General features: G+C 39.5%; 1 pseudogene; it reads left to right on the forward strand.

The window, feature by feature from the left end:
• The first annotated feature begins 287 nt into the window (after positions 1 to 287).
• LOC100024544 (phosphoglycerate kinase 1-like) lies at positions 288 to 1,475 on the forward strand (annotated as a pseudogene).
• Positions 1,476 to 16,900: the final 15,425 nt, after the last annotated feature.

Consider the following 16,900-nt stretch of genomic DNA (forward strand, 5'->3'; position numbering starts at 1 on the left):
AGAGAGGGAGACTATGGAAGCAGAATTACCAGGAGTTAGCAAGTGACCAGGTATGAGAGAGCAGAGATTTAGGAGAGATGATGAGCATTCTCCTGTTGAATCTGAAGTTTCAGTTAGGCATCCAAGTGTAAATGTGCACCTGGCCTTTGGAAATACAAAACTTTTGCTCAGAAGAAATAGAAATTTGAGAGTCATCTGGATTGAGACAGTAACTAAAGCCATGAGATTGGAAAAGCACCAAGAGAAATTTTTTTAAGAGATAATGGGTATTTTGTACTGACCTCAATGTTTGGGAGAAGTCCCTAGCTTAGGCATCCTGAAGTCCGGCCACCACCACAGCTTCAGCCACATCCTCCACCTTAGCCGCCCCATGATCTCCTTTCCACCAACATGTCTCTTTCCAACAGACTGACCTTTGACAAGGTGAATCTGAAGAGGAAAAGAAGCATCATGAGGGTAGGTTTTCCCATGAAGAACAAAAATATAACTAACAAACAGAGATTCAAGATTACTCCTCCTAACATTGAGATGGAGAATGGAGTCAAGTCTCTTGTTATGATAAGCAGCTTGGGTTGGCCAGATGGTATCACTATGCCTGAAAAAATATTCCTTGGAACCCGTGGCTATGGAGCTCAAGTCCTTGATAAGCAAAGATGTTCTGTTCCTGAAGGACTGTATGGGTCCAGAAGTAGAGAAAGTCTGTGCTAACCAGAATCTCCTCTTCCATTTAGAAGATGAAGGGAAAGGCAAAGATGCTTCTGGGACTGCTTTTGGTACTATTCATCATGCCCACAGTTGCATGGTAAGAGTGAATCTGCCCCAGAAAGCCTGCGGTTTCCTCATGAAAAAGGAACTGACTTATTTCATCAAGACCCTTCCTGGCCATCTTGGGCAGAACTAAAGTTGCAGACAAGATGCAGTTCTTCAACAGTACACTAGACAAAGTCAATGAGATTCTGATCATAGGTGCTGGGATGGGTTTCATCTTCCTGAAGGTACATGACAACATGAAAACTGGAAAAAGCTTCTCTTTCTGATGAAGAGGAGGCTGAAATTGTTAAAGATCTAATGGCCAAGGCTGAGAAGAATGGTGTCAGGTTCACAGTCTGTTGACTTTATCACGGTGGATAAATTGTTAATGCCAAGACTGGCCATGCCACCCCAGCCTCCGTCCTCCCTGCTGGATAGATGGATGGGTTTGGACTGTGGTTCCAGGTGTAGCAAGAAGAACATGGAATCTGTGGCCCACACCAAACAGATTGTGTAGAATAGGAATCCTTTCCTCAGAGAACCAAAGAGCTAATGTGTTGGAGGCCACTAGCAGGAGTTGCATCACTATCTCAGGTGGTGGGGATAGCGCCCCTTATTGTGCCAAATAGCTCACTGAGATCAAAGTCAGACATGTGAGCACTGGAGGGAGGGGTGCCATTCTAGAGTTGCTGGAGGGCAAAATCCTCCCTGGGTGGCTGCTCTGAGCAATGTCTAGTGGATGGCATTTTCTTGTCTGCTGGTTCATGTGCACAACCCTTCAAACTTGACATTGTTTTGCTTCCTGTCCCTTTCCTTGGCATTGGGCAAGTTTCTCCCTCAAGTGGCCAGAAGACAGAGAAATGAGAAGTAATTCAAGAAGTAATTCAACTCCTTTTGTTTCCTGGGCATGCCTGTTGTCAATCTCACTTAAACTAATTAAGTGTGTCTAAACCATTGTTGTGATCTGTAGAGTATATACAGAAATATATATATGTATGTATGTATGTATGTATGTGTTGCCTTTAGAAGAAGAAAAAGCTAAAGCCATTAGCCACACTCTCTTGAAATAGTATGTTCTGTTTAGCTTTGTCAGCAGCTGTCTTTGTCATTATACAAACACACAGTGTGTGGAAACAAGAAGAAAATCCAGTGGAGGAGGCAAGGGGAGAGTTTGACATTAAATAAATATTTCAAAAAGATTAAAAATTAGAAATAAAAAGAGACTGAGAATAAGAACAATATGAAGAGATGTTCAAATTTGGAAGATGTTCCTGTGAAGGGAACTGAGAGGGAATATTCAGCCAGATAAAATGTCAGCAGACATAGCAGTGTCAGAGAAGAAAAATCAAGAGTAGACATCAAAAAGAGAGAGGTAAGCAATAGAACAGCCATGCAATGATGAGGACCCATTTGGGGCACGGAATGAGAAGACTAGGATCAAGTCTCAGCTTTGCCACTTGCTAACTATGGAACCTGGGTATGGTGGGATCTCAGTTTTCCTCCTCTTGTCAAGTCTCTCAGCCTTAACAGTGGATGATTCTAAGAACTTTGATTATGTAATTACATTAAATAGTTGGAGAGCTCTAGAAACCCATATATAAAAATCTGAATATAGCCTGTTGGGAACTGTACCTAATTTGTTACCATAGTCTGTCCCTCTGAACACTATAACTATTGTCTTGTTGTTGTTTTTTCTAAATAGAGATCCAAAAGTTTTAAACAACACAGAAATTAAATCTTCCTTTGTTCTGTTGGACAGCAGACATTAGGCATGGAAAGGGAAGAGCTTCATTGAATGAAGCACAGGGCATGGAGCTGGCTAACTAGAGTCTCTATATTAATCAGAAAGACTCTTGACATGATCTTGAGCCACAAGTGACAAAGACAAATACAATCATTTTATGGTCACTGATATCTTCTATGTATGTCATTGCATTACTTTGTGCCCTGCTGGGCTTTTTGTCACCATCACTCCCCAGTGGGATTCATGGCTATGCTTTCTACCTCCACTGGGAGATTCTCACTGCTGCCATCTCAGTTTCCATCTTCTAGGGTACAGTGACTAAAAAGCCTCTCCATCATGAGGATTGATTGATATCTCCTTAGTCATAGGCTGAACAAACACTAAGCAGAGTGACCATCCCTTTATCCAGTGCTGATTCATGGTCCAATGATCCAGACAACTATCTCATTTAAGATTAGAAATTCCATGTAACTCCCATTTAAATCTTTAGGGCATAAATAAACAAACCTATTATTATTATATGGAAGTTGATTTCATTCCCAAGATCCTCTTCAGAGCAGCATGTAAAATACCTAAGCAAGAATGAAACTAAACTAAGGAAGTAATGTCATTTTCTTACACCCTCTGACCCACCTCTTCTGACACATTATATTATATTAGTCAGAAGGGAGAAAGGAGGGGAAAGGGTAAAATGAAAAACAACACCTGATTCTTATCCCTTATTCTGATAAGTGCTAAACCTCACTGTCTACTTTCAGATATATCTCTCAAGGGAGAGAAGGAAATTCACATCTACTAGAATGACATCTGTTGCTTAAGGAAAGCTAAATGATAGCACAAATGATTTAAATATTATGTGGCCTGAAGAAGAAAATAACAAAGAACAAAATATCAACCTTTTTAAATAATTGTATAGCAAAATAAAATGTTAAAATGTTAAAATCCTATCTTCCACCCTAGTGGAAACTAGTAAACTGTGAGACCTTGGAAAGGTCACTTACCCTCTCTTGGATTTGGTTTCCTTCTCTATAAAATAATAATATTGTTCCAAATAATTTATAAAGTCTCTTCTAATTCTAAAATTCAAAGAAAATTATGTTATTTTCAGTTTATTTTGCAAAGGATAGTTTTTCTTCTTTTTTTTTTAAACTTCTTCATCTCCAGTGAAGTCTGAAAAAGGAAGAATTTAAGCTACAACAAACAGGAGGGATTCAGGTTTGTTATAAATGGACCAATTTCCTAACTGTGAGAGTGATTGAATAGTGGATTACAAGTAGGAGTATTAGTGCATTTTCCCCTAGGGGTCTTTAAAGCTAGGATGAATTTTAATCTGTCTTGGATGGTTTAAATATGACCTCTTGAAGGCAAAGGGGTGAATTATATAGTTTCATTAAGCCATCATCAAACCCCACCTCCCTGAGGAAGCTTCAGCTTACCCGATGAAGTGAAAATAAGATGGAAAGCCCAATTTCCTCTCCTAGAAACAAGGGAGTAAGAGGAATGAGAGTTTTCTGGGCTGCTGTTGATTCATCTTATCCTCTTTTATATTTTTATAACAGCTTCTCAAGGGCAAAAGCACCACCTGAACCCTAAATGCTCAAACACTAGAGATGCATAACCACTGATGATGATGGCAGAATTATTATAAAGGTTTATCACCTGGAAGATGATGGTTTTGGGGATGGTGCTATCATTCCTCAATAAAAGGGGAGGGAGGAAAAAATCCAGCATTGAATGTTGGAATTAGAAGGGATGGAGGAGGTCATCTAGTTCAATGCCCCACAGATAAGGAAACTGAGACCCTGAGGTTGTTATTTATTATGTGCCAGGCACTGAGATAAATATTTTACAAAATAAAAGCTCTCTGTTCTTTCCCTATTAAGTTTCAAAGGACCCCATTCTATATGAGTTTGCCTTAATAAAGATGATCATATAAGCTATTATTATTCCCATTTTATAGATGAGAAATCTGCGGCAGGTTAAGTGTCTTGCCCAGGGTTACACCACTAGTAAGTGTCTAAGGCCAGATGTGAACTTCATTATGAATAAAGATAAGTAGCTAGGTAAATTAGTGCCTTGAGTTTTGAATTCTTCTTCCTGACTAGACATCAACTCTTCAGGTTTCTATGAAGAGAAAGGAAATAGAGGATGCTTCTAACTCTCAATGGGAACAACTTTGGAAGGTTTGAGTTTAAACACTTCTGTATCCTGAAAATCTTGAGTCTCTGGTCTGCTGCTTGTCCATCTCTCTCACATCATTTTATGGTCACTTAGGGTTTAGGAAGAATCTACATTATAATTTTAATATATATTTGGGTTATTATTTGTTTGAATGTTTCCTGTGGCTAAAAATAAATACCATATACAGAACAGCCATATTTACATGATCAACTTCATAAGGGCAGGTTCATGTAGACAGGGGTCCTTTGAAACCTGGGAATAAGGAAAAAACAGAGAGCCCCTCATTGGGGATACTTGGATAGTTCTAGACTAACAAAATGAGCACTACCACCAAGGAAGAGGCAGAGCTAAAGGATAGAGGTTAGATCTCTAAGAGCCATGGTGAACTTTTGGTTACATGAATCACATAACCGCAAGATCAAACATGGGACAGCAAGCCCTCGGCTCTCATCCTTGAAGACGGTCACTGTTTGGCCAGCTGGTGATAACTGGTGATAATTGGCCATCTTGGATTTGGGAGTCAATGTTGAAAGCAAACTCTAGCTCACGCACAATGTTTAGGACATGACTACTAAAGTTTCTCAACTTCTCCAACTCCCTTCTCACTTCTACATTCAGTTGCCTCTTAAACTACCTCCTTCCTGACTTGGGGCCCCCAGATACAAAGGGTGAGCTAGGAATGGTGCCTAAGCTTCTCCACTTACAGATACAAATATATATATATATATATAATATATATATATGTATGTATGTATGTATGTATGTATGTATGTATGTATAAAGAGGATGTGTATACAAAAATGGAGCCAGGAAGAAAAAAACCTAATTGCAGAAAAATTGGCATTCTCCCCCTCCTATTCTGTTTATTTAAGACAATGACAGTCTAGCATTTCTAATTGCTGTTACATTCTCAAATCTCTTCTCGGACTTTTATCTGCAGACTCAGCTTCTTAGCTTTGAGGAAACTAGGTGACCCCGTGGAGAAACGACTGGACCCATAGACAGAAAAACCTGAATTCAAATCTGGCCTTAGACTCTTACTAGTTGAACAAATCACTTACCCACTAACTGTTACAGTCTCTTTATCTGGAAAATAGGGATAATAATAACACCTACCTCTCTGAGTTGGTATGGAGATCAAATGAGATCCAAGGGTCACAAATCAAGACCATATATAAATAAACAGTGCTTATGTGATTGACCTTATTATTCAGGCTCACTTAGACAGGGATCCTTTGAAACTTAAGAATAAGGAATGAACAGAGAATTTTTACATATTAAAGTGTTTAACTCAATGCCCAACACATAATAAATGCACTTTTGCTTAATAAATATTTATTTTGTTTTCTCTTACCTCTGCTATACTGTTATTGACATCAGCGTTTTTGACTCTGATACTTAACCCTCTCTGACAGTTTGCCCCTCCTTGTCGTCACTAGAAAATATGTTCCTAACCTTCCCCTGTGTTTTGGAGTGGTACTCTATCAACCTCTGTCCAGTGAGGATTATTGATTTTTACTTGACACAGACTATCACACCGGATGTCAAGTGAATCCATTTCTATTTAGGAAGTTCAATGAAAATGCTTTGTGCAAGGAGAAACCACTAGCCTTGGGCGCCAAAGCATTCCAAAGGTTGGGTCTGATTCTTGTTCTTACTAGCTCACCAACATATTACATATATATTTATAGGGTATATAGAAATATTCTTGGATTCATACAGTACTACAGAGGTGCCCAGGAATCACTTGACTAAGCAGCAATAGTGGAAATCCAGTAGCTCCATTTCTAGAAAAAAGTCACTGGAACATCTGGCTGATGTGAGAGAGATAAACCCGCAGCAATCTGGCTGATGTTCAAACGTGTATTTGTATGAGTGCGTGAATCTTCATGTGTCAGTTTGTTGATTATATCCAAATCAAATACATCCATATGAGATGCAACCAGAAAGGATGTGGTTCAGTCATAAATATCTAACTTCATTTATCTGCTAGATTCACAGATTGCTCAACTGAAGAGAAAAGGAATGTAGAAACATGCAAACAAGATGGAAAAGTCCAGCCAGCTGAAGGAATTGCTTTCTAAAGTAGCTGGGGTACTTAGGCGCTGGGAAAAAGAGAAGTCCATTTTACTAGTTATGTCAAAAGAGGTTGCCTAGAGAAGGGAAGAGTGTGTTAGAGCTTATGAATCAGGAGACTGAGGTTCAAATCTTGTTTTCACCAGAATCCCAGACTGTGAGAGTTGGAAGAGAAATTAGCAATGATCTAGTCAAACCCATGCAAGAAAGGAATTGCTATTGGAATATAGACAACAGGTAATTATTCAGCTTCTGCTTAATGACCTCCAAAGAAACTTACCATCTCCTAAAATTGCCCATTCCACTCCCAGACAACTCTAACTGGGAGAATACTTTTCCTGACATCAACCCTAAATTGTCGTCTTCTACCCAGGGAGTCCTGATTTTGCCCCTTGGGTCCAAAGAAAAGAAGTCTATTTCTTCCTCCACTGGACACCCTTCAAACACTTGAAGATAGTCATTATGTCCTTTTGAGTCTTTCTCTTCTTAAAGTTAAACATCCTCTCAGTTCCTTTAAGGAATTCTCATCTTTACTAGTTTTGAAAACTTTCAGCAAGAGAGGTAACAGGGGGGTTCAGCAGATAGAGAGTCAGGCCTGGAGACAGGAGGTCCTGGGTTCAAATCTGGCCTCATACACTTCCTGTCTGTGTGACCCTGGGCAAGTTAGTTAACCCTAATTGCCTCACCCTTACCACTCTTTTGCCTTGGAACAAATACTTAGTATCAGTTCTAAAACAGAAGGTGAGAGAGAGAGAGAGGGAAGGAAGAAAAGAAGGGAGGCAGGGAGGGGAGCAGGGATGGCAAGATGACAAGCCATCTCTCTGCCTCAGTTCCTTCTTTAAAATAGAGATTCACCACTGAGCACTTCATTCTCTTTGACCTTGAAATCTTGAAACGTAAGACAGAGGTCTTACAGAAAGAAAGGTCTTTTATTCAGTATCCCCAATGTTTATATGTATAAATACACACACACACACACACACACACACACACACACACACACACACAAATACTTTTTTAAAACCCTTCCCTTCTGTCTTAGAATCAATACTGGGTATTGGTTCCAAGGCAGAAGAGTGGTAAGGGCTAGACAATGGGGGTTAAGTGACTTGCCCAGGGTCATCTAGCTAGGAAGTGGCTGAGGTCAAATTTGAACCCAGGACCACCCTTCTCTAGCCCTGGCTCTCAATCCACTGAGCCAACCTAGCTGCCCCTAGACACATGTACTTATAAACCTGAAATAGCTTGAAACTGCATTCGAGACACCCTGAATATAACAATGTATTCAAAGCACTCTCTATTGTTGCAATAACCTAGAAACAGTCAGTGGCCACTATTGGAAGAATGGCTGTGAGTTATGAATATACTCCACTGTGAAAATAAAGCAAGACCTATGTGGAGCGATGTGGAAACAAGAGATCCTATGGGGTCCTCTGGAAAATGAAACAGCAAACTGTTCCAGTATCCTTGCCAAGAAAGCTGCAGCCCATGGGGTCACGGAGAGTCAGACATACCTAAGTGAACAACTAAAGAAACAAGAGATTAGTACACATAAATGATTAAAAACATAAACAATAACCACTTTGAAGGCAGCCGAGCCCTGATGTTTGGTCATCTAGGACACTGATAATGAAACAGACCTCTTTTCTCTAGTGTAGTGGCAGGGATGGAGAATACAATCAATGCTATCAGATGAGGTCACTGTATCTATTGGCTTTGCTCCGAAGTTTTTCTTTGTTATAAAGAAAGGTTCTAAGGGAAAGGGGCTAAGGTGAAATGATTGTGATACAATGTAAAAAAAGTTACAATAAGTTGTTGGGTTCTTGAACATTAAATTCAATACCTCTGAAGTAATCAGGGGCAAGAAGTAGTATAATGGATAAAGCACCAAACCCAGAGGCAGGGAAACTCATCTCCCTGAATTCAAATCTGGCCTCAGACTCTTACTAGCTGTGTAACCCTGGACATGTCATTTAACTCTGTTTACCTCAGTTTCTTCATCTGTAAAATGAGCTGGAGAGGAAATGGCAAACCATTCCAGTGTCTCTGACAAGAAAACCCCAAATAGGGGGAGGCAGCTAGGTGATGTAGTGAATTGAGAGCCAAGCCTGGAGACAAGAGGTCCTAGGTTCAAATCTGGCCTCAGACACTTCCTAGCTGTGTGACCCTGGGCAAGTCACTTAACCACCACTGCCTAGCCCTTACTGCTCTTCTGCCTAGGAAAAAAAAAATCCTAGCCAAGCAGAGGTTCTATCTGAATCCAACATATTGTCCCCAAGCAAACTAAAAGTAAAGGAAGAAACAGCAAGAAACAACTGAAATACTTTTGAAATGTTAAAGGTGTACATGATAAGAAGTTCCAATCCTGAGAGAGCAATTCAAGAAATGCAACCAAAAGATTTGAGAAAGAAACAAGAGCAAATTGGGACATGAATTCTATCCTGGGAACTGAAAGACAAAAAAGTATTCATGTCCTAAAAGGAGAAGAAAAAGGCAGATAACACAGGAGAGATAAAAAGAAGTACTTGCAAGGAAACAGAGACCAACAGATAAGGAAAGAGAGAGAGAGATGCAAGGATAAAAAAGGAAACAGATCGATAAATAGCCCTCAGAAACCTAAGTAGATGTAGAAATCCTAGCAATATGTACCCAGACAGACTTTTTAAAGATAGCCTTTTCCCAGCTGAAGAAGGAAGCAAATTAGCAATGAGGTGGGAGATTAAAGACCTTGAATGAAGCACTAACCAGAGCTTTTGAGCTCTGACCCCATCTTTTATACCTGACATGGGAACCTGTTCTCAATAGAAAGAAAGAAAGAAAGAAAGAAAGAAAGAAAGAAAGAAAGAAAGAAAGAAAGAAAGAAAGAAAGAAAGAAAGAAAGAAAGAAAGAAAGAAAGAAAGAAAGAGGAGAAGGAAGGAAGGAAGGAAGGAAGGAAGGAAGGAAGGAAGGAAGGAAGGAAGGAAGGAAGGAAGGAAGGAAGGAAGGAAGGAAGGAAGGAAGGAAGGAAGGAAGGAAGGAAGGAAGGAAGGAAGGAAAAGAATTAGAAAGCTGACTAACTTCTGAGATTCAATGCCCCAAACTGGATAGAAGAAACATTCTGACATGGTGTTTGGTACCTTATAAGGTGTCTGGAGGACATGCTAAAAATAAATAAACAAACAAACAAACAAGTAAGTAAATAAATGAATGAATGAATGAATGAATAAAAGACTATCATCATCATCATCATTAATGAGAGGCATATGATATAATGAAAATAGGGCTGAAAGTCAGGAAACTTAGATTCTGGGAATTTAGATTCTGGTCTGATTTGACCTCAAACTTGCTGTGTGATTTGAGGCAAGTCAGTTTTCACCTCTGTGGTATCCCATAGTTCCTCAGGGATATTTCTAAAACCCTGGAGATAGAACAGCAACATTTTTCTGGAGATCCAAACTGCCAGTGGAATTGGGGTTAACAGAATAGCCCCTGAACCTAAGAGTTAAACATTTATGAGAAACCATGGACAAAAATAATTCACTAAACAAGGGGAAATGTGCACCAAAACAACTAAATGGTAAAAGAAAACTTTGGTTCAAATGCTCACTGATATTGACCTGGACATCAGGTCAGAGTAGACCACAAGTTACATTTAAATCTACAATTTAGACTGGATACCTTAAAATAAAATCATGGTTCTGGAACAGATTGGAGAGGAATCAAATATACTTAGAACAGAATTTTTGAGCTGCAAAAGACCTTAGAGATCATATATAATCCACCCCCTGCATTTTATACAAGAGGAAACGAAGGCCCAAAGAGAGTGAGGTCATAGTTTGGGGGGGGGGGGGTTAATAAAAATTCTCATACTTATCAATTTTAATCACATTATAATAGTCTATTATGTACCACAAGTGATCTAGCTATTCCCTAATTGTTAAACCTTTGGACTGTTTTCAGTAACAAATAATGCTGCTAGTTTTGAACAAATGTCCTTTTTGTTCTCTTTAATAATATGCTTAGAATATATTCATCCCCTGCCTTTTTTTTTTTTTGCAAAGCCTCAGTTCCTTTTAAGCTTTAGTCTAGTATCAGGGTAAAATTTTCAGTGGCAGCTACAACACTGCCATTTTGGGTTTTGTCCCTTTCTGATTTTCTTGTTGCTCTCTTCTGATTAATTTCTAGTGGTTATTGGCATTCTTTTCTTTCTATTCTTCCTGTATTTAATATCACTATCATTTCTCCCCCATTTCCTCCACAACTTCCCCTTTAAAATAATATTCTTCTCTCATCAAGATGAGTATATAATCATGAAAAACAATTATGTACACAGGCTATATCTGCAAATGAGGTCTTATTCTCTACCTCTGGTCCATCACCTCTCCACTAAGAGATGGGAAGACTCAACACGAGTCCTCTGGAGCTGCAATTAGTTATAAAGTTATACAGAGCTAATGGCAGAGCCAGGTCAAAACCCAGAATTCCCTCCAATGATGATCTGGTAAATGTTCAACAACCAACTTTCAAAAAATGTATATAGGATATACCTTTATGTTATCTACATTATTAACTTCTTCTCTATCACTTTCTCAAGTTTAGACAACCAAAAAAAAAAAATCATTGCTAATTTGTAGCATTTGCTGATTTCAAAAGTATAAATGCTCATATTAAAAAATGAACAATCGGCTCTTGTAAACCCATACAAACTTGCTCCAGCACTCGTACCTACCTGATTCCCAGTCTAATATGCTATCCACTAGCCAAAGAAGCCTCCATGGGAACCGTGAGTCTTCCCACTATGCTCCACTTTATAAAGGGTACTGTGCCTTGTTTAAAGAATGAGAATTTTTAGAAGTCATGCAAGACAAGTGTCAGAAGTGTTGTAGGGATCATTTCTCCATAGGGTAGGAGTTGAATGGATGACTCCCCAAAGGGTCCTTCAATGCCTAAAGGTTCTATATAAATGAGACTATTTTTTAACCCTTACCTTACATCTTAGAATTAATACTGTGCATGGTTTCAAGGGAGAAGAGTGGTAAGGACTAGGTGATCAAGGTTAAGTGACTTGCCCAGGGTCACATGGCTAAAATGAAGCTAATTTTGAGAAATGCATGAAAAAAATAGTCCTCTAAAACTATTAATGCAAATGAAGGATTTCTTGGTGTTGGAGATTAGAAACAGCAAATATCTCTATAGCGTCGGATCTAATATTGATGCATGGCATGGTTCTAAGTATATAGCACAACTACTCTAGTCCTAGACAGGAAATGATAGAAGCTACCCCAATCATTGGAGATATGGTGGAAAAGAAGAAAGAACTTTTTTTAATGAAGCAGGAGGGGGGGGGGGCTAGGTAGTTAGGTGATTCGGTGGACTTAGAGTCAGGCCTAGAGACTGAAAGTCCTCAGTTCAAACATGACCTCAGACACTTCCTAAACTGTGAGACCCTGGGCAAGTCACTTAACCCCCATTCCCAGACCTTACTACTCTTCTGCCTTGAAACCAATACACAGTATTGATTCTAAGACAGAAGGTGAGAGTTTTTTTTTAAATGGGTACCTTTTTCTAATTCTTATCTTTCTTCCACCTGCTAAAAACAATAATAAAAAACACTAAAATCATATTCTTTGTTGTTTTTACAAAACATTAAAAGAACAAAATGAAGAAAACTGTACAGCATTTTCCTTCGTGAGAAAGACGGCGCCAACACAGAAGGTCTCCAGTAATCCTGTCTGGCTGCAAAGGCAATTAAACAGGAGTGGGGTCCTGTGAAAAGGAGGCCTGCAAGCCAGATTATCTCCCAGCAAGAGCAAGAGGTAGCAAACATTTTCCATAAATCTCTCTTCCTGGCAATTTAAAAACCAGAGAAAGATAAATGAGTAGTATACCCAAAGGCCCTTCTTTTCACTCTGACTAAGCCATGGCTACTGTCCTACTAATCAGGCGAAGATAGTCTCCTTTCATTTTTTAATGAGGTCACAATCATTACTCACTTTCATATTATCATATGACCTGACCCTTGTTCCCTGGTAGAAGGAGATTAGGGGTAGCAGAACCTCACACTCTCATCAAAGAGCTTATTCCCAACATTTTAATGAGGAAGTACACTTGGCCTCAGCCCCAAATTCCAATATTCAGATAGACAGTCTCCCTCTTTCAGTGATAGAGAACTCGGTCTTCCCCATTGTGTCCCTATGATATATTATTCTCCCATTCTTGGGTAACTGGCTCATGCAGAGATAGAAAAAGCAATTCGCATTTTCTTCTTCTCATCACTTCCCCTGCTGACCCTCAAAGACTGTGTTCTCTTTAACTAAAACCCAGTCAGTAAAAAATTGCCCCATTCCAAGCTTTGGAATTCACTAGCCAAGTTTCCCATCACACCTAGCTGCCTGGCAACAAAGACGGCTGGTCTCCATCTTTCCTGGCATCTGGCTGGTTGGTATAGGAAAGAAAGCATCTTCCTCCCCTACTACCACCAAGCTTCCCAGTCTGCCATCTTTCTGCCAGACTACAGAGGGAATTTGCAGGTCTAAAGCACTTTCCAGCCTATATCCAGAGTCATTTGTATTTGAAACAAGATTCTAATAGGTACTTCCCGAATTTCAGTGCTGAACTCTCAGCTATCAGTAACAGTTACTAAGCTATATGAGTATTTATTATGAATCCACCAAAATACAAAGATTTCCATCTGCTCAAGAAGGAGAAAAAGCACGGATGCAAAAAAGTACTCTTTCAGAATACATATGACCAACTGAACACAATTCAAAAACTTTTGCTATATCAATATACCAGGTTCTGGGGACAAGAGGAAAAATAATAAAGCCCCATCCTTCCTGAGTGTTCTTTTCTCCCTTCTTTCTATATGACATTTGGCACTTACTCTTTCTTTCCTCCACTATCAAAGGCTAAGATGGCCTTTCTCTATGCCAAAGCTAAATCCTCTAGGTAGATCTTTGATTCTTTCCCATCCTATTCCCAATCTTATTCCACTGGTGCTTCCCTCCTTCTCTTTTATCAGTTGTCTCATTCTACTCTACCAACAACCATAACCAAGTCTCCTCCTCATTACAAAAACCTTCCCTTCTCCACCCCCTGCTACCTCTACAAATTATCATCCTATCATCCCCTTGGTTCTCCTTTTCGCTGACTTTGCTTCTTCACCAGTCTGACTTCTGCCCCTCCCATGCTAATAAAACTGCTGCCTTTTAAGTTGACCAATGACTCTCTAACTCCCAAACTCAAAGACTTAGTCTCCATCCTTGACTTTTGGTAGCAAGTGCTACCACGTCTCCCCACCTCCATAATGCTCTCTCTCTCCCTCCCTCAGTTTCTATTAACATTGCTGCCTTATTTCTGTCATCTTCCTCCAGGCTCATAAATGTCTTTGGCAATCTCCCTAAAAATAAAAATCTCATGACACTCTATTTTGATTATCTTGGGTATTATATTCACTTCCTTGGCATCGATTATCACTTCTACACAGGTGACTTCCAGATCTATATATCCAGCCCCCAATCTTTCCGATAAGCTTCAGTTTCCCATTTCCAAGTTCCTATTAGACTTGTCTTCCCTGGATGCCTCCAATGTACTTTACATATATTATCTCTTAAGGAAGTTAAATGACAACATGTTCTAGTGGTGCAACTATAAACAAGAGTAGATTCTGACCCAGATCTCTCCTGATCTAAGTCTAACCCACTTTCCACTAAGCTTTTCTACTTCATCTCTACCACTGAGTCAGTGACCTCAGTCTACCTCAATATGACAAGGGCATAGATGGATGCCCAGTAAACTGACCCATTTAATGGCTTCTCCTTGGAGTTATCCACTTCCAGTGAAGAAACCTCAATCTGGACAACCCTTAGGGCACATTGAACAATGACTTTTTCAGGTCACCTTAGAATAGCTGAGGAAGAAATAAATTTCGAAACTTGTTCAGAAGTAAATCTAGATGAATTATAAAGGGGTAACTCTAGATAATGGCATGGAGGAGGGGAAGGCTGATACTGAAGATTATTCAACTTAAAACACTGCCATAAGCTTCAAAGGTACCTCTAAACCCTACCCTTTCCCTCCTCACTTATCATAAATAATGCTCCATTCAGATGAGAATAAACCAGGACCAGGACACATGCTTAGGTTTAAGATCCGTGGAATTAGGGAGGGATAAAGAGGAGTTTTACATACACATACACACACACACACACATATATGCAATTCTACAGCATTACATGAAAAATATTTTTCTATAGTCAACTCAGTTCTTTTCATAAATAACACAGGAAACAGATAAGTTAATACTTATGCTTAATGGAACTTTTACTTGTCATCCTATTCATCCTTTATTCTGAACATTATTTCATGTAACAAGTAGTATTAGTCTTTTGCCTACTTACAAACGGCAGGGTTAAAACAATTATTAAAGAAGCAATTGTGTGGCTCAGTGGATAGAGTGAATTGGGAGGTCCTGTATCCAAATCTCATCTCATATTCTTCCTAGTAGTATGACTTTGGACAAGTCACTTAACCTCATTTGGCTAGCCCTTGCTTATATGCCTTAGAGTTGTTACTACTTTTTTTTTTAAGGCAAACTCAGTCTTTTGGGGAGGCACACCAGTCTTTCCTCATTGTAGGTTCAGGACACAACCAGAAGTTGGGTAGGGAGGCAGTTCCACTGGTATTTCTTCTCTAAAGTAGATGGTACAAAGCAGCCTCCCAGGTATTAGTATCAGACCTTTAATAGAATAGCTGTCTCTTGTGGGGCTGTCAGTGAGATAAGCAAGTTAGGTCAGATGCCACCCCTTCTCTACATCCCACCCTACGGAGATGTCAATATTGGAAATGGACATAGAAAACCCACTCGATATTCTCAGGATGGCTCTGAATGGTTCCCAAATAGCATCTTAAAACTGAAGCCAAAGATGGCAACTACTACCAATTCATACAATTCTTCAATCAGGATTGGCACAGGGTGCATGCCAGGAAGAAAAGGGATCAAGGAGCACCTGAGAAAGAAAATGATGTCCATCTTCTGACACTGTGTCACCAGAGCATCAAAGAGTGAATTGTTTGACTTCTTAGGTAAGAGGTTTTTTTTTTTTAAATTATTGTAGCCCTTCCCTTGAAACAAAGGTATGAGGTTAGTAGGAAGTAGAAATCATGATTCCCATTTCAGAGATCTAAAAAAAAAAAAAAACTGAGGCCTAAGGGGCAGCTAGGTGGCTCAGCAGATAGAAAGTCAGATCTGGAGACAGGAAGCCTTGAGTTTATATCTAGCCTTAGATGAATCTCCTAGCTATGTGACCCTGAGCTAGTCACTTAACCCCCCATTGCCTAGACCTTACTGTTCTGAGAACCTTATTGATTCTGAGATGAAAGGTAAAGGTTAAAAAAAAACTGAGGTCTAGAGAAGGGAAATGTCTTACCCAAGACCACAAGACTAATAAGTAGAAGAACATAAAACCCAGGCATCCTGAGTCCAAGTCCATACTTCTTTCCACTACGCCATGCCAACACTCTCTGGGGCATACAATTGTCCAAATAGTACCAGAAACTCATTTTTTAAGAGCTACCAGGGATCTGAGACATCATCTAGCCCAGCTCTGTGTTTGGCAGATAAGAAACTAAGACCCAGAGAGTTAAGTGACTTGGTCAAAGTGATACAAGTCCTAAGTATCAGAAACCCTCGGCCAGGTTTTGCAGTGGCTTTCTCACACATCGCTTTTCATGTCAAGTGTCAGATTGGTAGAGTGCATGGCCAAAGTCTGCCCCACTCTACAATTACCAAGCATGACAGAGCTAGGAGAGAAACATCTGGTATAGGTCGCCACTTGCTTTTGTAGTAGAGAGATTTCTTTGATCTCCAGCTGGTGTTCTCCAAAGAGTCTAGTAGATCAATTAGTTAAGAGACCTTTCCCACTGGTCATCCCGATGACTGATTATCCAGGATATAGTACAGAAATTGGTTCTCTTTATCAATCCTTCCCTTCCTATCCTATTTTAACCAGATCTTTTTCTTCTCCATTGAAATGGCATAATTATTAAACAACGTCAGTACTTTCTGTGTGGTTAATGATTTCCCTATTTTTTTAGTTCTATTCTCATGCTGAAACCTATTTGCAGAGGTTTAAAACTTGCCAGTCCATAAGCTACAGTTTCATTTCCTA

This window comes from Monodelphis domestica, chromosome 5 (genome assembly GCF_027887165.1).
Source record: "Monodelphis domestica isolate mMonDom1 chromosome 5, mMonDom1.pri, whole genome shotgun sequence".
Taxonomy (NCBI): domain Eukaryota; kingdom Metazoa; phylum Chordata; class Mammalia; order Didelphimorphia; family Didelphidae; genus Monodelphis; species Monodelphis domestica.